The following is a 23,574-nucleotide window of genomic DNA, read 5'->3' as shown; positions in this document are numbered from 1 at the left end:
AATGCTCCTAAAAACCAAATAACAAACAAACAAACAATATCATTGACAATACCCCATGACCTGCTCTGGCAGTCTGTCTGCATTGCTTAGAAAACTTCATATCTCACTGTGCAATTACTCACAGATCTTTTTCATTCTCTACCACCCTAAATGTAGTACCACACAGTTGGTACGTTTCTCTGGGGTTACTTCTACCCATATGCAGTACTTTCCATTTGTCAATGTTAAACTTCAGTTGCCACTTCTCAGCCCTTCTGCCCAAATTTTCTAGATCCTGTTGCAGTAGCACACTGCCATTACTGTCATTAACAACCCTGCCAACCTTTGTATCGTGTATCATCTGAAAACTTTGACATTAAGCCTGATATATCTTCATCAATATCAGTGTTCTCCCCAGGACCTATTGAATAGGCGCACCGCCCAATGAATTTAACTGGCAGCCTGGCTAAATGTTTAGCGATTCTCGCGATACCATATGGTACTGATCTCGATCAATATTAATTCGAACCTACTATGTGATCAAGGTCAATGCAACAGGATCATATAATGTTAAATTATGCAATTAATTTTTGCTCTGGATCACTTAAGTCACATTTATAAGTAACGGAAAATTTTATAATATTGCAAAGTGTACACTCCAATTTGTACACTTCCCCACTTGGCTACTTTCATAATGCCACCCGGCCGTCAAAACTTTCTGGGGAAAACACTAAATATCATTGATAAATATACAAAACAATAGTGGGCCCAACACCGAACCCTACGGGACTCCACGAAAAGCAGCATCCATTCATTACCACTCTGTCTTCTTCCACTCAACCACCCTTTTATCCTTTGTAGCAAGTTACCCTTAATACCACACTGCTCCAATTTGTACAGTATTCTTCCATTTGCAGCAGTGTCAAAAGCTTTCCTGAAATCCAGGTATATGAAATCAAAATTATTTTTTGCATTCAATTCCTTTGTAATCACATCATAGTATCCAATCAAATTTGTCAGACAAGACTTTCCCTTAAAAAAGCCATGCTGTGTCTGAATTATTGCTGCATTCTTGTCTAGATGATCCTGCAATGCATCTTTAACAAGTGACTCCATTATTTACCATGGAACAGAAGTTAGACTAACTGGTTTGAAATTACTCGTGTCACCCCTATATCCTCTTTGTGAATTAAGGGTGCATTTCCACATCTTCAGTTCGTAGTACTTCCCGTGACTCCAAGGAAGCTCTCGTAATTATGGCTCTGGGTTTTGCTTTCTTCCTCTGCACCTCCTTTAATATATCTGGATAGATCCCATTCATCCCAAGTGCCTTTCTTATGTTTAACTTGAACAATTTCTCCTCCACTTTCCTCTCAGTTATTTCAAAATTATTAAGCACCCTGTTACGGTATGATAAACCTCTGGCATTTTCATCCCTTAATAACTCTTCATGTGAATGGGATCTATCCAGTTATATTAAAGGAGGCAGCAAAGGAAGTAAGCAAACCCTTGCCGAGTAATCTGAGCAAGAAGAATCCCATCAGCATTCAGCTTGCTCAAACCATTCAAGGCCTTATACACCTCAATTCGATCACCTCGCAGGTGCCTAGTCTCCAGAAGCTGCAATTTGCAGAACTTAAACTTTTCTTAGTAACAGCAATGCTTTTTTCCACTCACCAATCTTGTTGCCCTTCTCTGTACTTGTTCCAGCAACTCTACAGCTTTCCTAAAAAAAGCAGGCCTCCTGATCTGTATACAGTACTCAAGATGTGGCCTGACCATTGTCTTATACAAGGGGAAAATCACCTCCTTATCCCTGCTAGCAAATTTCCTGTATATCTTTGAGAAGGCACCATGACCTCCTCTGGCAGCCTGTCTGCACTGCTAAGAAAAACTTCAAATATGACTGCACAACTATCCTGAGGTCCTTTTGATTCTCCACTACCCTGAGTGTAGTACCACCCAGTTGATAGGTTACTCTGGGATTACTGCTACCCATATGCCGTTCTTTACATTTGTCAATGTTAAACTTCAGTTGCCACCTCTCAGCCCATCTGCTCAATTTTACCAGATCCTGTTGAAGAAGCATGCTATCATTATTGTCATTAACAACCCTGCCAACCTTCGTATCATCTGCAAACTTGGACATTAACCCTGATAAAACTTCATCAGTATCATTGATGAATACCGAAAACAACAATGGGCCCAACACCGAACCCTAGGAACTCTACTAATAACATTAGTCTACGAAGAGCAGTATCTATTGATTACCACTCTCTGTGTTCTCGCATTCAACCATCCTTTTATCTACTGTAACAACTTGCTCTGAATGCCATGCTGCTCCAGTTTGTGCAGTAGTCTTCCATGTGCCACAGTATCAAAAGCTTTCCTAAAATTCAAGTAGTAGTAGTAGTGGCATGTGATGCAAGAAAGCAAGTGTATGAGCTTATGCAGCATCAGCCAAAAAAAAAAAAGTATATGATTTCAAAATTATTTTTGTGAGCACATCATAATATCCAATCAAATTAGTTAGACAAGACCTCCTTTACAAAGCCATGCTGTGTCCGAACTATAACCGAAGTGTTGTCTAGACTAGATAATTCTGCAGTGCTTCTTTAACCAGTGCCTCCATTGATTTCTCCGGAACAGAAGTTAAACTAACAGGTCTGTAATTACTCATGTCACCCTTTGTGATTTGGGGATAGAGTTGCACATCTCCAGTCTGGGGGACCTCCTCTGAGTCCAAGGAAGCTTTCATAATTATGGCTAAGGGTTTGCTTACTTCCTTTGCTGCTTCCTTTAATATAACTGGATGGATCCTATCCACCTCAAGTGCCTTTCTTATGTTCAATTTCAACAATTTCTCCTCCACTTTGCTCTGTTATTGCAAAATCATTTAGTACCTGGCAGAGTGATAAACTTCTGGCGTTCACCTCCTTGAATAATTCCTCATCTGTGAATGAATGCAAAATACTCATTCAGTTTTTCAGTTACCTCAGCAGGTGCATCAACAATTGAACTACCGATATCTAGTGGACCAGTCTAATTCATTCCCTTCCTTCTAGAGTTTACATAAGTAAAGATGTCTTTACTGTTTTTCTTTGTATTGTTTACCAAAGATTTCTTGTAATCTGCCTTTGCTTGCCTAATGTCCTTTCTGACTTTATTACAGACTATCTTATATCTACCATAGGCATCTGTGTCTCCTGATAATTTGTGTTCTATGTATTTTTCTTTTCTGCCACGAGTCTCACTAGGTCATTTGACATACCTTTAGGCCTAAACCGTGAACACTATTTCTTAATTGGTATGAAAAGCCTAGTAGCTTGCAAGATTAAATCCTTGAATGATTCCCAATTAGAATTTACTGTTGGTAACATCATCAGTTGGTCCCACTGTATAGAATTTAAAGAATCTCTGAGACCACTATACTCACCTTTATGAATGAAAAACCCTTCCCTAATGATGGTTACATCTTTAAGTAAATCTGACATCAATAAATTGTGATCACTGCCACTTAGTGGTTCCTTTATCTGCAGATTCTTAATGCATGAAGAATTATTGCTGATAATCAGATCAAGAGTATTACTCCCTCTGGTAGCATATTGAACATTTTCCTGTAGAAAACGATCATCCAATAAATCCACAAAAGTCTTTCTGGTGTGTCAGCGACTAACTCACAAGTTCCACTTCCCTATATCTGAGAAGTTATAATCCCCCATTATAAGACAGTCTGATCTACTGGCCCACTATTTCTCTGTACAGTTGTTCGCTGTACTCATCAGAGTCATTAGGGCTATAACACACTCCTACTCTCAGCTTGATTTTCCCAGTGCTTTTTTTGGAATGGTATGGCGTACTGGCATCTTTATTAACAGTGATGTGTGACCTTTGGATGCTGTACACTTCGAAATTTGTAATATTCCGTAAATTTTTTTCACATTTACCTGCTATTCAGTAAAATGCAAATTTATTTAAATAAATTAATTTTTAAATAAATTTGCATTTTTCACTGTCTGTTGTTAAGATATCTTTCTATATATTAAAATAAGTTTCCTCCTAATGATATTTATTTAGCCAATTTTAGATGAGAGATGCGGGTTACGTGGCAATACGTAACAAATACAAAAATACATAAGCTTCTGTTTAAGTGTGATCGCGCGCTATGGTTTCTCTAACATAATTAAGAGTTTAAGATTCCATATTTATATAATATCAGTGTAGATACACCATAGACAACTCTTAAAAGAAAAACTACGATCGTAGTGTAAAAGGTGCCCATCAATGAAAAGTCAACTAGCTTTGAAATGGTGCCATCTTGGGTGGTGGTGGTGCCTACTGAGAATAAGTGACAACAGTCTTCTCTATTAGTGAACAGTTACTTATTGGAGATAGTGCAATACATGGTAACTTGTTGAGAAGGATGAGCAGAATATGAGATAGAGAAGAAATGATGCCTTTTACACTACTATCGTAGTTTTCTATGATGTATCTACACTAATATTATAGAGATATAGTAATGGATTTATGCATTCATATCTGAAGAAGAGACATGCAGAGTCAAAAGCTTCTGTGAGTATTTTATTTTATCAAAAGAAGCGTGCAGGGAGCGAAGCCCCCTAGTTTTCTATATAAAAATTTATAACTATTTTTAGAATTCTAAATACTCAGTCAGACCGACCTCTGTTTAACGAACTCCTTTTATAGTGAATTTTTTTTGAATTCCCCTTGGAAGTTACATTTAAAATACAGTAGTTTCCATTGAGCGAAGAAAATTTTCATATAACAAATGCATTATTAGGACAGACTTAACTCAGAACGCACTATTTGCATTTCTGGCCTTCAGGCAATTTAGGCAGTTAGTTTTTCTGCATGGATTAAGAGAGCTAAAGGGATTACCATTCTACAACTTAGTGGTACTTGTAAAACCTATCCGATCACCTGTCCCACATACGGAAGGGTCGCGCTGGTCAACAGTGAGCAGATCAAGGGGTATTCCGATGCTGACAATGGGCTTTGGTCAACCTTTTCCCGTACAGGGGCCATATTCAAAGTTAGATTTCTTTTGCGGGCCGCACTGAGTGATTCAAGAAAAATTAAGTGTGTTCCTTTTTCTATATCTTGTTACATGTAAAAGTAAAATTGAAACTATTTGAAAATTTCATTAAGTACAATGCACAATTACATTTACTGAACAAAACATTTAATGAGAATTTTTTTGATAATTAACAAAATTTAAAATGCTCTTTTGGTTCACTTTCCATGCGGGCCGTAGGTTAGACACCACTGTGAATCAACTGTAAGCACCCTGTTTGAGAATTAGGAGGGATGATTTTCTTTTACCCCGAAGAATAATCATCTGTTGTTTTGTGCAATTGTGTTATCCACATTTTTCCGTAACTTTTTTCTATCTCTGTTAACATGGTCACAGTACCTAAATATCCGAATGACACTGACATTTGGACAGTTTCAAAAAAAAAAAAAAAAAGAGAGAGAAAGAAAATTCAAATTTAACAAGTAGTTCAAAAAACTAGTGACGGTATCGATGAGGAGAGAAGGAAAATGTGGATAATGGAGGTATTAAACTTTCTAAACATGAAATGTTAATGTAGTTTGAAAATTGTCAATTAGGTTACAGTTAAATGAAAGAGATGCAATTTGTTGATTTCGGGGATACCTAATTGATAAGGTTTCGAAAGAATTGAAGCATTTGATGAATACTCTGAGTACGATACCAATTTCATCAAGTGAAAGTGAATGAGGAATTTCACAAATGTATCTGATTGTCAGCCCAACCACAGCTATGCTGATGATAAAAACAGTTTCTTCACTACTATTTCTTAAAATTGTAGGCCCACCTCTGACACGCTTCGATTCAGCAAAATATGTAAATTCGTGGCTGCTTCGGAAACGTCATTCAGCAACAGACACAAACAGTAAGAAAAGAAGTCAGCATAGTCAGAATGAGAACTTACTAAAAAATTTAAATATTCTACAAAAACTTTATTATAAAATTATTTTTACTTATTTTACTCACATTTTACTTATTTTTTTTATATACTTGAATAATAAATTTATGCCTAATAAACTGTGTTAATATACACCAATGAGCCAAAACTTTATGACCATCTACTTAATATGATGTTGGTCCTCCACGTGCAGCCAAAACAGCTCATATCCAGCGAGGCATGGATGCTACAAGATTTCTAAATGTGTCTTGTGGTATCTGGTACCAACACGTAATCAGCAGATGCTTGAACTCCTGTAAGGTCAATGGTTGAGATGTGGCAGATCGGAGTTGCTGTTCCAACACAAACCACAGATGCTAGATGGGATTGATGTCTGTGGAATTTGGAGGCCAGGGCAATACTTGGAAGTCCTCCTCATGTTCTGCGAACCAGTCTTGAACAATCCGGGCGGTGAGGCATGCCGCATTATCCTGCTGAAAAATGGCACCGCCATATTGCAAAACTGTTGCCAAGAAATGGTGTATCTGGTCAGCAATGATGTTTAGGTAGGTGGTAGACATCAGAGTGCCCGGCACATGGATGACTGGACCCGGGGTATCCCAGCAGAACATCACTCAAAGCATGACACTTCCGCTACCAGCTTGTTTTCGTCCCACAGTGCATTCAGACGCCATCACTTCCCCAGGTAAACGAAGCACGTGTACCCGGTCATCCACATGGTGCAACAGGAAATGTGATTCATCGGACCAGACAACCTTTTTCCAATCACTCGAGGTCCAGTTTTGATGCTCACGTGCCCATTGCAGACATCACCAGTGAACTGTGGTTAACGTGGGCACTTGGAGCAGCCTGCAGCTATGCAGCCCCATTTTCAACAGGGTTCGATGTATTGTGTGTTGTGACACATTACTCCTGTCATCGGCATTCCAATTACCGGCGAGTTGCACCACAGTTGCCCTTCTGTTGCCATGTACCATCCGGGAGAGCCTTCGCTCGCTTCGAGCATTGATGAGCCGTGGTTGTCCAATACCTCGCCAGCGGTTCGTGGGTTTTACCTCCCCGGACCACCTTTGGTAGGTACTAACCACGGCTGACCGTGAGCATTCCACCAGCCATGCCGTTTCAGATATGCTCTGACCGAGTCGTCTGGCCATTGCAATTTGGCCTTTGTCAAGCTTGCTTCCAATTCTGCATTGCTTATCTCTGTGTGACACCATGTCTCTGATATCGCAGTTCTGTTATATTTCAGAACTTCCAGTTCCAGAATTTATATTTCCAATCTGCCTTTCCCATCTGAAGAACAAGAGTAATGCTGATTAATGCAGCTCAGTATCAGATGTTTTTTATACCATGTCCCAACCTGTGAATGCAGCGTAGTTCACCTGCAGTTGCTTTGAATAACAGCTCGCTGGTCATAATGTTTTGGCTCATCGGTTTACCTAATTTGTTGTTCTTATTTCAAAAATATTACTACTAAAGTAATAATATCAGGGAAAAAAAATTTTAGAGTACTTTTCATATCCTTTTAATTTTCAATTTTTCCTGATAGTCAAGAATGAGTATTGGCATCTATTTTTTTTTAACAAAAAAAAGCACTGCTTATATCACACCAAACTGACTCAGGACTGTACTGTCCACCCATGTCAACAGGATGCACTTCCTTAGATTTTGTGTTTCTTAACTAACAGCATCACCCCTTCTGTCCTGTCTATCCTTTCTGTACACATTGTACTCCAAATTCCAATTCTGCATTGCTTATCTCTGTGTGACACCATGTCTCTGATATCCCAGTTCTGTTATATTTCAGAACTTCCAGTTCCAGAATTTATATTTCCAAAAGAGAAAAAAGTCAACCTGGATATAAAGTGGCTAAGGATCATTTAACACTTTTATTGGAAGTCAATGCAGAAGGAGATTTCAAATTGAAACCAATGCTTGTTTATTGTTCATAGAGGTTACAATCAGTGACCGCTTCCAGTTTTTTTTCATTCTAATAAGAAAGCATGGGTGACCAAAGCTCTTTTTGAAGACTGGTCTTCAACATATTTTTGCCCAGCTGTTGAAAATAATTGTAATAACAATATTGCTTTTAAAGCATTATTGATTTTAGGTAATGCCCCTGGTCATCCGACTACACTTTGTACACTGTGTGAGAATGTAAATGTCATTTTTTTACCAGCAAACCCGACATCTTTATTGCAGCCCATGGATCAAGGAATAATCGTTACATTTAGAGCCTACTACCTAAGAAGCATGAATTCTTGAGGAGGCTTCCATCCTGCAGTGGGTTGATAATGGCCGTACTTTACCTTTTTTTTTTACCTAAGAAGAGCTTTTGCACAGGGAATTGCTCAAACAACAAGTGACAATGCAATTTCTTTAATTGACTTCTGGAAAAAATATAGCAACAAATTGCTATATTAATTGAAAATATTTCCCATGATTGGGAAGAATTAACTGCAAGCAATATGCATGCAGTGTGGAAACACATTATGCCTCATTGAACATAGAATTTTGATGGCTTTCCCTCTCAAGTGCAAGCTGTTGAAAAAATAACAGGCATTAGAAGACAGTTTGGTTTAGATGAACTGGACACTACAAATGTCTGTGACTTGCTTGAATCACACTTGAAAGAAATGACTGATGGAGACCTTAATTTAGATCAACAGCATGCATTTGAAGAAGTAGACAATGTGCAAATGAAGGAGTTCACCATCAAAGAATAAAAAAATTCAAACTTTGGAAGCTTTAAAACAACAAGTTATGGATACTGACCCCAACACCAACTGAGCATGCAAGTCTGCCGAGATATGGATAAAGTTTTCAACAACTACAAGTGCATGTATGAAGACTTATAAAGAAAGAGAAGACAGTTCAGTCTAGCCTGCTAAAATATTTTAATAAAATGTAATAATGTTTTGTTTTGTTTGCTTAGTTTATAATAATAAACTTGAATCAGAAATACATTTTTATTATCCTTTGGTAATAAACAGATAAGAAACTTGTGCTTAAAAATTTTTATCATATTTTCAATTGGGTGGGACCAATTATCATACTTTGTTATAATAGCTTTGAATACTATGAATTCATTTAATTCTATGGTTTCATGTGATTCATTATTCGTACTAATCGAAGCTTTGCTGTAATAGAAAGATGTATGGAAATGCAACAAGATGTCTATGCTTGTTTCATAGACTATGGAAAGCATTTGACAAAGTTCAACATGGTGAACTGTTTGCTATCCTGCAAATAAACTTAGACAGATAAACTTCAGATAATCGAGAATTTGTGCTATAATCAGAGTGCTGTGGTAAGAGTAGAAGATGAGCTGACAGAAGAAATTATGATCCCGAGAGGTGTTCAACAGGGGTGCATTCTTCTCCATTACTGTTTAATGTCTATTCTGAAAAAATTATGAAGAAGGCATTGGAAGATAGAGCAGAAGGAATTGCTTTAAATAGAGTAGTCATCAATTATATATACCAGGGGTGGCCAACTTAATTTGTGATGCGATCTACTTTTTTTCTTCAAAATGCGCCGCGACTACTATCTCAAGAATTTCATTGCACGTGGTTAATAAAGTTAATCAACACATATTGAAAAATGTTGTTTATAAATTTTAAAATTAAATACACTTCAGAATTCTTATTTTAAAGTCATGTATTTAAATTTTTAATGTATGTGAAGTTTGTGTCTTCATGTCATCTGCCAAGCTTTCAAAATCGGGGCTATACTGTGATAAGGCCAACCGTAAAGAATCTTCTGTATGCAAGTCCGTAAGAGTAGAGTGATTCTTCATCTTTGTTTGTTTCAAATACGAAAAGGCCAGTTCACTTAGATATGTGGAACCAAAACATGAATTTAAAAGTTCACTGCATTATTTTACATTTGGGTACTTTTCTCAGCAAACATATTTCCAAAAGTCTTTTTCTGATGATCCTAAAAGCCAATTCCAGTTGGCTTTTAGGAAGATATTGTTTTGCAATGTAATAATTTCATTTTCAAGTAATATTTTCTCCATGTGAAAAAATCAGCGATTTTTTTCTGTAATTTGTTTCGTATCTAAGTTGACATTAAATGGATAAGAAATATATTAAATAATGTCTTCAATTGTTTTAAAATCACTGAATCTGGTTTCAAAATCATCTGCAACTTTCTAAATTTCAGAAACATATTTCTTAGTATTAAATTCAAAAACAGGATATTTTTGCAAATGATCTTGCATCTTTGCAAAATGATCGAATTTTTTTTCTTTGAGATCCTTAGTCATTGCCAAAAATTGATATTTATATGCAGAAATACTACTAATCATGTCACCCACATTCTTATAGTTTCCTTAATTCTAAATTCAGATCACTTAATTTACTGTTAAAACCTGCCAAAAAAACCAGATCACACAACCACTCTGTATTTTGTAGCTGCTGATAACCATCTCCCCTCTGATCAACAAATTTTTTAATTTCATTCAGCAAATTTCGAAATCTCTGTAGAAACTTACTTCGACTCAGCCACCTCACATCTGTGTGTGATATCAGATCTGGTTCATTTTTATCGAGTTGCATTTTGAAGTCTCCTTTGAAGAGATTGTTCTCTGATGGAATTCACAATTTTGAAAGCTATGTCCATAACACTTTTAGTATTTATGTACTTAATCTTTTGCTGGCTAACATGTTAGCCAGTAAAATATGATACAGTACTGTGGTAACTCAAAAAATCTGGGAATTCATCATCCTTTTGGCAAAATGCGATGAATCCGTTAAGATGCCCCATCATTGCTTTAGCTCCACCTGTTGTTATTGATACGAGCTTAAATAGTGGTAATTTATTTTTTTCAATAAAATTTTTTAATGCATTAAATATATCAAGACCTCTAGTGTGTTTCTTTTAATGAAACCATAACCAGCAATTTTTCTCTAGTGGCAGAATCATCAAAACCCAAACAAATAAAAACGAGCAATTCAGCTGTATCACTGATGTCTTTAGATTTATCCAATTGTAAAGAAAAGGACACAAAATTAGTAGTATGAGCATGCAATTGTTCACTCACATTTTTAAACATTTTTTTGATGCATTAATTGCAGATCTTGAAGAGCACTTTTAATTTCATTTTTATCCTTAAAATTTTCAAAAAGAGAATCTGTTAATTCTAAAAATACGTCTGATGAACTGACCATCAGAAAATGGTTTGTATTTTTTTTTTGCAAGAAAATGACTCTTTAAATGATGCAAATGTTACTGCTTTAGATTGTAAATTAGGTGTCATGAAGAAATTTTGTTGTGCGAATAATCTGGATTTAAGTTCTTTTAATTTATTTTTTCTAAGGTCATTATTAGGCAGAAAATCTGATTAGTATTTACCATGGAGTGTGCTGAAGTGCCTTTCTAAATTTCCTTTTTTGGGTATGGCCATGGAAGCATTGCAAATCAAACAACAACATTTTTTTTTGTCATTACAAAAAAATATTCTAGTTCCCACCCTTGATGAAAATGATATGTTTTACTCTTTTTTGTAGTGTTCATTTTAAGTCAAATATTAAAGTAACGTGTAAGTACTGTCCGGTTATTAATATTGAGTAAGCTAAATAAGGATTCGACGCATACACTATGCTCTCCACAACGAAACTGCATGAATTTTCACTAAACAAGCGCACTGGCTGCGTGCAACAAGAATAGTCGTGTGGTTCAACGGATTTGTAATAAGCTTATGCAGTGGGATGCATAATAATAATAATATTTAGATTGACTATTCTGTTTTTTATATATATTTAAAATTCGTCGTGATGAACCAAAATTAAAGCTGTGATCGACTTGTTGGCCACCCCTGATATATACTATGCTGATAATACAGTCATCATTGCAGGAAGCAATTCTGATCTTCAAACACTTATGGAGATAGTTAATGCAAATGAGTCTTCAGATAAATCCCAGTAAAACTAAATGAATGGTAGTTGGCTCCAAGAATTATACAATTCTCACACTTACTGTTGATGGGAGACTGACTGAAAAAGTACCTCCAAAAAATGTCTCTTTAGGAAGATAAATTAATGACAAAGGGGATGATTCAACTGAAATTAAAAGAAGGGTTGAAATTGCAAGATCTGCTGCCTTTTGCAAAATGAAAAGTATTTTATGTAATCTGCAATTGGATTTAAATCTTCGATTGAGAGTAATGGAGTGTTACATCTGCTCTACACTATGTGGTTGCGAGACTTGGACATTAAAGAAAGCAACGGCACCTAGTGTACTGGAGGTGACCACCCAGGTGTGAACCAAAGTAAGCACGAACAGAGGTGTGGTATCCACACCACATGGAGGAATGCTGCCCCTCTGTGTTACCAGGCAATAAGTGTTAGATGTGCTAAGTGTTAGATGACTCATCAACTGGGGCAATACCACCACTTTGCTTATTGGTGGCTTGGAGTGGTGGAAACCATGTTTATTCTCTAGAGTAAAGCTCTGGCAAATTCGTCGTGCAGTATGATTGATGCCTTTTGAGGTTATGATGGACATGACGGCAAGATCCAGTCTTTGGTACGTTTCGAGGGTACAGCTCTAAAATGGTGTTCGCAGGCAGACTGCTAGGAGGTTTCCAGATCAGCTAGTGTATAATTTACTCTGCCGAATGGTGACTGGAGGGAGACCGAGTAATGTGAATGCAAGGGAAATTGTCAAGGCCATGTTATGTCAAGGAGCTGGGTATATCCTTGCCATGTGTATGCCATATCCAAAAATTTCATTACCTCATATAGTATTGTCCTCCCCACCTTTTCTTAGTACTGAATACATCATGAATAGTCAAACTAATAGAACAACTTACCTGTGAAAAGATCTAAACCTTCCAAACACTTCCTCATTCATTTCACAAATATACATGGTCTCAATTCTAATCTCAATGATGTCATTTCCACTTAGTCTGCCAAATCCCATGTACTTTTTCCGACAGAATCCTAGTTATTGGTTGATTGAACTACTTCTCATCTCTGTTCAAATTATTAGCTGTATGATTCCTTTCGCTTCTAAGGTGTCACTGGTGCATATGTCCATTCTGATATTACCTATCAGAGACTGTAATTTGGAATCTCCTCTGCAATCTTCTCTGGCTTAAAATCTCTCTACCACATTCTGTCAAATTCATCTGTTGACTCTATCGTTCTCCCAACTCCACTAATCACTTAGAGCTCTTTGACTTCCTCTCTTTGAAACTCAACTTTCTCCAGTCCAACTTTTCTCACGGTAAGGTAATTTTTCTTGGTTATTTTAACGTTCACAATTCCAGTTGGCTTCCGTTTTCTAGTTGCACGGACCCAGTTGGTCGAGGTGCTGAGGCTTTTGCAATTACTAATGACCTCACACAGATTGTTCATTTACCTTCCACAATACCAAATAATCCTAACCACGTAGTCAACACGCTTGATCCTTTTCTCACAAAAAACCCTTCTAAGTACATGGTCGAGATGAATGGTCCTTAGGCACCTCAGATCACAACTTGGTGATGGCCTCTTCCCCAATTGGGCCTTTCTCTGGTGGCCATTCTCAACTTCATGTTGTTTGGCATTACAAAAATGCAAAATGAGATGAATCTTCGAGATTTCTTTTCCTTGGTTGGATTACTGTTTTGAATCTTCTGGCATTAACGTTTGCTCAGATTGTGTCAGTGAAATTATTCTTATAGGACTCAGATCCTTTATTCCATACTCCACCTTAAAATCTCGTCCTTTTTTTCTAAACTTGATTTTCCAATAAATTTGCTAAGGCCGTTCAAGAGAACAGTGTTGCATATTGTAATTGGCTTGTATCGAAATCTCCAGGTCCGTTTTCTGCCGCACCAAAGCTCACAACAATTGTAAAGCAGTTATTAATTAGTCCAAACTAGATTTTGAATAGGCTAAGAGTATAAAACTTGCTTCTTGTCCAAATGATAGTCAAGCATTCTGGTCTCTTGCCAAAGCTATTGGCTGCATTTTGCTCAATCCATCAACTCTTAATCCATCTATCTATAAGAATTTGCTCCTTACTCTGTTTTCTTAATGTAAATTTTTTATATATTTTAATTCTAGTTTTGTATTACTGTTTTGTATTTTCTGTAATTCCTAGCGTTCTCACCTTTTTTAGGATCTGTGTGCCCTGGTGTGAGAAACATGTATATAAAAATGAATAAGCCACTACTAGCATTAAAAGGAGCCATTTTGTTTTAAGGTTTTCATATATATATATAGCTAGTGCTTTCTCTTTCACTGTGAGAAAGCTTGCATCTGATTTGTTGGTTTTGGTTTGGTTTTCAATCCATATTCTTAGTAGTCTTTCCATTTCTTCTATTTCTTTAGGCCTTGTTCTAATTGACTTTGTGTCACTTGAAGTTGTTCCAGCTATACGCTTGGTTTTTATTTTCGTGGCATTGTCTCTGATGGTGCACAATGTGGATTCAGCCTGTTGCTCTTGAGATATCACTTTTTGTCATTTCTTTCAAAACGTTTTATTATTTCAAATTTCTCTACTGTACTTAATGCTTTCCTTTTGCACTCACTGCTTGGATCCTTGGAACCAGAATGCTTACCCATATCTGGGATGTTGTTTGAATACTTTTTTATAAAGAAAAGGCAACAAATGCGGAAGAACAATCCAAGACACACACTCGTAGGTAAGAAATTACCTCGGTGAACTGAGGTAAGAAATACACAAGATTTGTGTGTGTGTGTGTGTGCGTGCGTGTTTTACATATTGCTGCGCAGGTCGCTATGTTCAGCTTGTGCCGGGTTTTGCATTCACCTGGTACTTGCAGATGAAATCGTGCATGAGCCAATGCGAAAATCATGTTATGCTCGATTTCTTTCCCTACTACAGGGTGTTTCAAAAATTATGGTCAATAATTTAAAGGTGAAAAGTACAAACTAAAATAAGCAAAAAGGTCCCAGTGAACAGCGGGCCGCAAATGAACCATTTTCGAGGTAATGCACATTTTCTGTTAAGATCCGCCACTGACTATGGCAGCACTAGTTTAGCAAAAAGCTGTGAATCCTTTGCTAATGTTGGTTTTGTTAAACATAAGATAATATATAGGTTAGTGCAAATGCATCATTTTAACATAGCTATCTACCAAAGTAGTTAAATTAATTAAATTGGCATCGTTTTGGTTATATCTCATATTGTGACTGCCTTCATAACGAGTTGCCATGGTATTGTACTACCCCGAATAAATAACACTTCACCAGTGGAGAAGACTATTGTTATTTATTCTCAGCGGATACCACCACACATAAGATAATACATTTTTAATTTTTGGTTTCAACACTACAGGATTTTACAGATGTTACAAAAGGTGTTAAAAATGCTGTCCTTGCATCCCTATGCAGCTTTGTAGTCTTCTCTACATTGAGTTGCGAATCCTCTCAGGCATTCCTCGATCATTTCTGATTTGCTGAAAGGCTCCTTCAACCTGACGTTGCAATTCCTCAACTGTGTTAATGTCAGAAGTGTACACCAAGTTTTTTACATGACAAAAAAGATACAAAAATCCATAGGATTTAAGTCTGGTGATCTGAGAGGCCACATTACAGGCCAACCTCTACCTATCCACCGTTGACCATTCTTTCTAGTTAGATACTGAGTCACAACTCAAGCAAAATGTGCTGCTGCACCATCATGCATGCACATGTTTTGGCATTGCTGAAGTAGAACATTATTATCATCAAGGAGGTCTGGAAGAACATTCTGCAGGAACTGAAGGTACAGCTCTCCTGTTAGCCTGTTTGGCAGAAAGTGTGGTCCAATTAGACGGTTTCCTAGTAGTCCTACCAGGAAATTCAACGAGAAATGTTGCTGATGTCATGACTCGTGAATTGCATTAGGATTTTCGTTGCACGAAACGTGACAGTTATGAAAATTAAAAATACCATCACAAGTAAATCCAGCTTCGTTAGTGAACAAAATGTTATTTAAAAATTGGGGGTTCAGGACACACTGTTGTTGCATCCACTGGTAGAAGTTCACTCTGGGAGGGTAGTCAGTATTGTTGAGACCTTGTACGCTCTGTATATGGTAGGGGTGCAGTAACTGGCGATTTATTAGTACACTGTATGTAAGCGTAAATTAATTTTTATTTTGCTAACTGGAAAATATGGAGGGGTGAAATGGGAGGGTATTTTTTTTTTTTTGCTGATGCTACATAAGCTTGCTTTCTTGCATCATATGCCTCTACTAATGCCAATGCTAATATTCTTTCAATTTTTCCGTATCATTTAAAGCAGGGGTCCACTGTATTTTGTTGGGAGATCCTTGGGTTAGGTTCTGTGCTATTGAACTTGTGCTTGTTTGAGACCATAAAAATAATTGTGACTTTGAAGAGTGCAGTTCGTGACTTTTAAAGAGAGCAGAAGGTACACAAAATCTGGATGCTGCTGCAGAAGAGATTGTGCTTAGCAGCGATGAAGAGGAAGAAAATTAAATGAATGTACATTATCTCACATATAAGTATCACAGTTTGTAAGGTAAAACGTTTGTTCAATTATTACTATTTAAGTTACTACTATTATAAAAATAAAGTTAAAATATTAAGTTATTACTACTATAAAAATTAAGCTTCCGATAGTTATAAAAAAAATTGCGCATTTTTGTTAGCTTTTGGAATGTAACCCCCCTTTTTGTACTGGTTCTTAGTCCCGTATAACACAGTTTCTCATTACACGAGATTTTGTAGGAACCAAACTATCATGTTATACAAGGGTTACCTGTATATATCATATAAAAGCAGCTTCTGCATTTACAGTTTTTCTATCCAAACCTAATCCACATTGCTTGCTTAGCCTGTATGTAGCTTACATAGGCTTGCAGAAACTATATAGGAGAATTTTAGCAAAGTCAGTAAAGTTGTTTCTTGTATGAAAAGATCATAATAATCTCTACACTCAAAGCTATTTACAGAGATATGCAACCTGGCCTACCTCTTCCTCCAAAGCTTATTTTCACAAGGTGGGAAAAAATGGTTGTGCAGCAGAAAAGCTTATCTGTGCTTTAAATACTCCAGATATTGAAGCCATTGTCACTTCTAAGGAAATTGTTTCTGATTCTTTAGTTAGAAAACATTTGTTGTTCATCAAGACTTTTGTTTGGTTACCTTATTCTGTGAATAAACTTGATAATGGGAAATCTCTGAGCAGTTCAATTGTGAAGAGGTGGAGAAACCTTAGTTAGAAATTTCAACCATTCCTGTAGACTTTAAGAGATTAAATGAGAAAAAAATTTTATAATGTTTTAAAAAAGAATCCTGGATTTCATATTTTAAGAAAAATGGGTGACTTTGCTGATGGACAAGAACAGGAAATTCCATTTCAAATGAGTCTTCAAAAGGCTCACATTTTTAAATTTAGTTCTATTAAGCTTAAATTTAGCATTTAAATTAAATTTAAAAATGCTTTACATTTTTAAATTTAGCTCTATTTTCTGTAACTTCTGTTGATGTGGAAAGATTATCTATTTTTTAAATGATTTTGATGATGAACATCACAGAATTACAGTGGACCACATTGAAAAATATGTTGTTGTTTACTATGGCAAAATTATCTTTGTTCTAAAAGTTTTCATTAATGGTTTTGTTACTTTTGAATACTGATTAAATGATAATTCAATTAATTGTGATAAACTGGTAATAGATGTAAAAATGTTTTTTCATGTAAAAGCATTTTGGTGCCTATTTTCATATTTTATTGCATATTTGCATTCATATTTTGCCTATTTTTAGTGCATATCATCCAGTGTCTTTTAATTACATTTATAGTAACAATGTGCTTACACATGTGTTAATATGTGAAGTCCACAATTTTGTTCTGAAAATGCAGAAGCCAGTCATTTAAAAGGAGAGCCATGGAACAACTTTGAAAAATAGCTTAAGTTCATCTGTTAAAAACAACACCTGGCTGTCAAATAAGTCGCATATTATGACAAGTAAGTCATTCCTATGTACTTATTAATGTATTATTGAAAAGTATTATTATTGCATAATCATTTACGTTTTTTTTAAAATTATGAATACAGCTAATAAGGTGACAAAATATTAAGTCATTTTTATGTGTGTATTGCAGTAATTTGCTACGTTGAAAAGTTGATGCAAAAACTGATAGGTTTATGGGGAGGGGCTATCATTTTAAGCATGTTTCCTTGCTTAGAGAAACTGACAGAAACTTCATGAAAGATACTATAAATTTTCTGAATGAATTCAGTAGAACCTTAAAAAAGAATGATCTTACATACCTACTAACTGGTTAAAATAAATACAGAAAGAAAAGAAGCCCGAATCAAGCTGAAAGCTAATTGTTTCAGTAAACATTTACTTAGAAGAAAAGAAAATGCAGTATGGGATACATGGTTGAGTAAAGCAATTATGCAAAACGGTATAAAAAAAGAAGTAAAACAAGGTTTAAATCCAACCATTAACAGAAAAGCATAAAGTCTCAGTAAAGGTTGAACCATTTTAGTTGCATTTACTTCTGCAGAGGTAGAAGGAAAAGTAAATAAAATGAATGTCTGGACAGCTGAGTGCCTTGTAATTTCATTGTAGCTGTTTTACTGCAGTTGACATAACAGTACAGCAACTAACATTGGGCTGTGCACTTTTTGGAGTAGTGTACGGGCCTCATCTCACAATGTGAAAATTGCATATGTGCATATTATTCCAGGGTCACAGCCCTTTCTGCCTCCTCTGTTGAAAGTATTCTTTTTGTTGTCTACATTGCATAGAGTTTGAATCCTTAACACAACAGAAGTGATGCCTGGTCAGATACCACCCTCTGTAAAGTATTTAATGTGCACTATTTTCCAGTTTAAGATTAGAGACTGTTCCTTATGGTGTTACTTGAGTAGTTCTTTATAATTTCACTAATACAATAACACATCATTGTTTTAGTGAAATTATAAATGGAAGTGGTCTGATAAATCCCATGCTATCCTGTGATTGCTGTTTTGGTTTACAGATTTGCATAAACAAAGTACAGTTCTTTGAAAATTTGGAAAATTTGATGTTACTTGCACTAATAACATTAGTCCACGAAGAGCAGTATCCATTGATTACCACTCTGTCTTCTCCCATTCAACCATCCTTTTATCCATAGCAGCAACTTGCCCTTAATACCATACTGCTCTAATTTGTACAGCAATCTTTTAGGTGCAACCGTATCAAAAGCTTTCCTGAAATCCGAGTATGTGATATCAAAATTATTTTTTGCATCTGGTTCCTTTGTGACCACATCGTAGTATCCAATCAAATTGGTCAGACAAGATTTCTCCTTAACAAACCCATGCCATGTGTGAGTTAACTGCAGGCTTGTCTAGATGATATTGCATTGCTTCTTTAACCAGTGACGCCGTTATTTTCCCCAGAACAGAAATTGAACTAACAGGTCTGTAATTACTCTTGTCACCGTTTGTGAATTGGGGATACATTTGCACATCTCTAGTCAGTGGGGACTTGCCCTGAATCCAAAGAGGCTTCATAATTATGGCTAAGGATTTGCTTACTTCCTTTACTGTCTCCTTTAATATAACTGGATAGATCCTATCCACCCCAGGTGTCTTTCTTATTTTAACTTCAACAATTTCTCCTCCACTTGCTTTCAGTTGTTACAAAATCATTTAGCTCCCTGTTAGAGTTTGATTAACTTCTGGCCTCCACTTCAATACAGAATTCCTCATGCATTAAATGTAGATGCAAAATCTCACTCAGTTTGTCAGCTATTTGAGGAAGATCGTCAACAGTTGAACCATCGATATCAAGTGGACCAATCTGATTAATCCTGTTCCTTCTAGAGTTTACATAAGTAAAGAAGTCTTTGCTGTTTTTCTTTGCATTCTTTACCAAAGATTTCTCATAATCTCCCTTCACTTGCCTAATCTTTTTTGACTTGATTACAGACTAGTTTATATCTACCATAGACTACTGTGTCGCCTGATAATTTATATTCATCCCATGCATTTTTCTTCTCTGCCACAAGTCTCATTAGTTCATTTGATATCCATTTAGGCCTAAAACTTAAAACAGTATTTCTTAGTTGTTATAGTAGTAGTAGTAGTAGTGGCACGTGATGCAAGAAAGCAAATGTATGAGCTTATGCAGCATCAGCCAAAAAAAAAAAAAAAAAAAATCACACCATTCCCTCCAAATGCCTGTCCAGTTCCTCCTTAAATTTATTCAACCTATCAACTTCCACAACGACAGATGGAAGTTTGTTCCAGCAATTAACCACCCGCTGGCTAAAGGCAAATTTCCGCACATCTATTCTACATCTGTCCTTTCTTAATTTGAATTTATGCCCCCTTAGGTTCGTAATCTGAACAAGTGGAAGGATCCCATCAGAAATCAGCGTGCTCAACCCATTAAAGGCCTTATACACCTCAATCAGATCACCGCGCAGGTGCCTAGTCTCCAGCCACTGCAATTTGCAGAACTTAAGCCTCTCTTGGTAAGAGGATCCCTTCATTCCCCTCACCAATCTTGTTGTCCTTCTCTGTACACGCTCAAGTAAATCTACATCCTTCCTAAAATGAGGCCTCCAGACCTGTACGCAGTACTCAAGGCGTGGCCTGACCATTGCCTTATACAGAGGGATATTCACCTCCTTTTCCCTGCTAGCAAAATTCTCATATATCATTGACAAAACCCCATGACCTGCCCTGGCAACGTGTCTGCATTGCTCAGAAAACTTCATATCTGACTGCACAATTACTCCCAGGTCTTTTTCATTTTCTACCACCTTAAGTGTAGTACCACACAGTTGGTACGTTTCTCTGGGGTTACATCTACCCATATGCAGTACTTTGCATTTGTCAAGGTTAAACTTCAGTTGCCACTTCTTAGCCCATCTGCCCAAATTATCTAGATCCTGTTGCAGTAGCACACTGCCATTACTGTCATTAACAACCCTGCCAACCTTTGTATCATCTGCAAACTTCAACACTAAGCCTGATATACCTTCATCAATATCATTGATAAATATACAAAACACCAGTGGACCCAACACCGAACCCTGTGGGACTCCACTAATAACATTAGTCCAAGAAGAGCAGCACCCATTGATTACCACCCTCTGTCTTCTCGCACTTAACCATCCTTTTATCCATTGTAGCAACTTACCCTTAATACCATTCTGCTCCAATTTGTACAATAGTCTTCCATGCGCAACAGTGTCAAAAGCTTTCCTGAAATCCAAATATATGATATCAAAATTATTTTTTGCATCCAGTTCCTTTGTAACCACATCATAATATCCTATCAAATTTGTCAGACAAGACTTTCCCTTAACAAACCCATGCTGCGTCTGAATTATTGCTGCAGTCTTGTCTAGATGATCCTGCAATGCATCTTTAACCAGCGACTCCATTATTTTACCCGGAACAGAAGTTAAACTTATGAAAAGCCCAGTAGCTTTCAAGATTAATTTCTTGAATGCTTTCCATTTATAATTTGCTTTTGGTTACACAATGAGTTGTTCCCACTGTATAGATTTTAAAAATTGTCTCAGACTACATAGTCACCTTTACAAAAGCAAAAAACCTTTCCTTTGCCTCTGATGGCAGGTAAATTTTTAAGTAAATCCCACATCAGTACACTCTGATCACTACCACCTAGCAGTTCCTTTATGTGTAGATTATTAATGCATGAATAATCACTGTTGATAATCAGATCAAGAGTATTACCCCCTCTAGTTGCCTCTCAGACATGCTGCTGTATAAAACAATCATTCAATAAATCCACTAAAGTCTTGCAAGTGTCCAACCCAGAATTTCCAGTCAATATCTGGGAAGTTAAAATCCCCCATTATAAGACATTCTGATTTACTGACCCACTATTTCTATGTACAGTTCATTGTACTCATCAGTGTCATTAGTCCTATTCTCATTTTTGCTTTCCCAATGCTTATGTCACATTAAACTGACTCAACACTGCACTGTCCACCCATGTCAACTGGATTCTTAAATAACGGCATCATTGCTGCTACCTTTGTATCCTGTCTGTCCTTTCTGTATACATTGCACTCCCCAAATTCCAATTCTGCATTCCTTTTATCTGTGTGGCACCACGTCTCTGATATCCTCCTTTGATGTCTTGACCAGCACTTGAAATTCATCAAATTTATTTACTATACTCCTAGCATTGGTGTACATGCAAGTATACATGCACCTGTTCTTAGTATTAGTAGAGGCATTTGATGCAAGAAAGCCAGCTTATGCAGCATCAGCCAAAAAAAAAAAAAAAAACACTTCCACTTCACCCCTCTGTTCGTTCACAATACCCATCCAGCTGAGCCTTAAACTTATTTAGGCTATCAACTTCCACGACAAGGGATGGAAGTCTGTTCCTGATCTCACAGGTGTGATCTATTCTGAGCAAGAGGAAGAATCCCATCAGCATTGAGCATGCTCAAACCATTCAAGGCTTTATACACCTCTATCAGATCACCTCGCCGGTGCCTAGTCTCCAGACACTGTAATTTGCAAAACTTAAGCCTTTCTTCGTAAGAGCACTCCTTTGTTCCATTCACTAATCTTGTTGCCCTTCTCTGTACTCGTTCCAGCAGCCCTACATCCTTCTTGAAATGAGGCCTCTAGACCTGTATACATTACTCTAGGTGTGGCCTGACCATTGCCTTATACAAGGGAATAATCACCTCCTTATCCCTGCTAGAAAAATTCCTATATATCATTGACAATACACCATGAGCTACTCTTGCAGCCCGTCTGCACTGCTCAGAGAACTTCATATCTGCCTGCACAACCACCCCCAGGTTACTCTTAGTTATCCGGATACAGCTGATGTATTTACGTGTTCCACGATGACTCCCAGCTGTTCTAGAAATCCCTAGCACCTTGCTTCCAGGCTGCCTGCTCATTCCAATAGAAGCAGTTTCAAGAATCACTTTCACCTCTGTCTGTGGCCATTGTTAATCTATTAGTCTGTGTATCCCCAAAAGTTTTCTGATCCACCTAATGCTGCCTCGATAGCATCAGTAAATATTCTTGCAACCTTTCTATTTAAGTGTATCCCATCTCTGTAGAAGCGGTCTCTCCTCTTAACACGCACAGACCATGCTGAGAAAAATTCTACCCCATGAGCCTTGCACCAATCTCTCCATGACTGAATTGGTTGACAAGGCTCTCATCATGTACTCTCTCCTATCGTGTCTGGGCAGAATTGTAGACACTTTCAAATTAACCTTAACTTGTGACTTATTTTTCATCATTGGTGCGTACTTGTTAAGTAAGTCTGCAGATTTCATACTGTAATGAAATTAGTGCCAATGCATTGTGCAATTGTGGAGAGATTGTGCAAGGCTCATGAAGTAGAATTTTTCTCAGTGCATCTGTGGTTGTTAAAAGGAGAGATTAATTCGACAGGGATGGGATACACTTAAACAGAAGGGGGTGCAATAATATTTGCTGATGCTATTGAGAAAATGTTAGGTGAGTCGGAAAACTTCTAGGTTGGGGGGAATACACAGGGCTAATAGATTAACAATAGTTGCAGGTAGAGGTGAAAGTGATTCTGACACTGCTTCTATATCAACATGCAGCAGCCTGGAAAGCAAGGTGTTAGGAATTTCAAGCCCTGCTGTGAGTCATCACGGAACAAGTAAATATGTGA

General features: G+C 36.9%; 1 pseudogene across 1 annotated transcript in view; it reads left to right on the top strand.

The window, feature by feature from the left end:
- Window positions 1-14,263: 14,263 nt before the first annotated feature.
- Window positions 14,264-23,574, top strand: part of LOC150087118 (DET1 homolog) — a 55,884-nt pseudogene continuing 46,573 nt past the window's right edge. Inside the window, exons 1-2 of the transcript XR_016546871.1 lie at window positions 14,264-14,612; window positions 17,719-17,885. The product of XR_016546871.1 is annotated as a DET1 homolog (transcript). The remainder of the gene's footprint in view (window positions 14,613-17,718; window positions 17,886-23,574) is intronic.

Source organism: Mastigoproctus giganteus, chromosome 4 (assembly GCF_048544385.1).
Source record: "Mastigoproctus giganteus isolate SK-2022 chromosome 4, ASM4854438v1, whole genome shotgun sequence".
Lineage (NCBI taxonomy): Eukaryota > Metazoa > Arthropoda > Arachnida > Uropygi > Thelyphonidae > Mastigoproctus > Mastigoproctus giganteus.
This window is presented reverse-complemented; position numbering and strand designations above follow the sequence as displayed.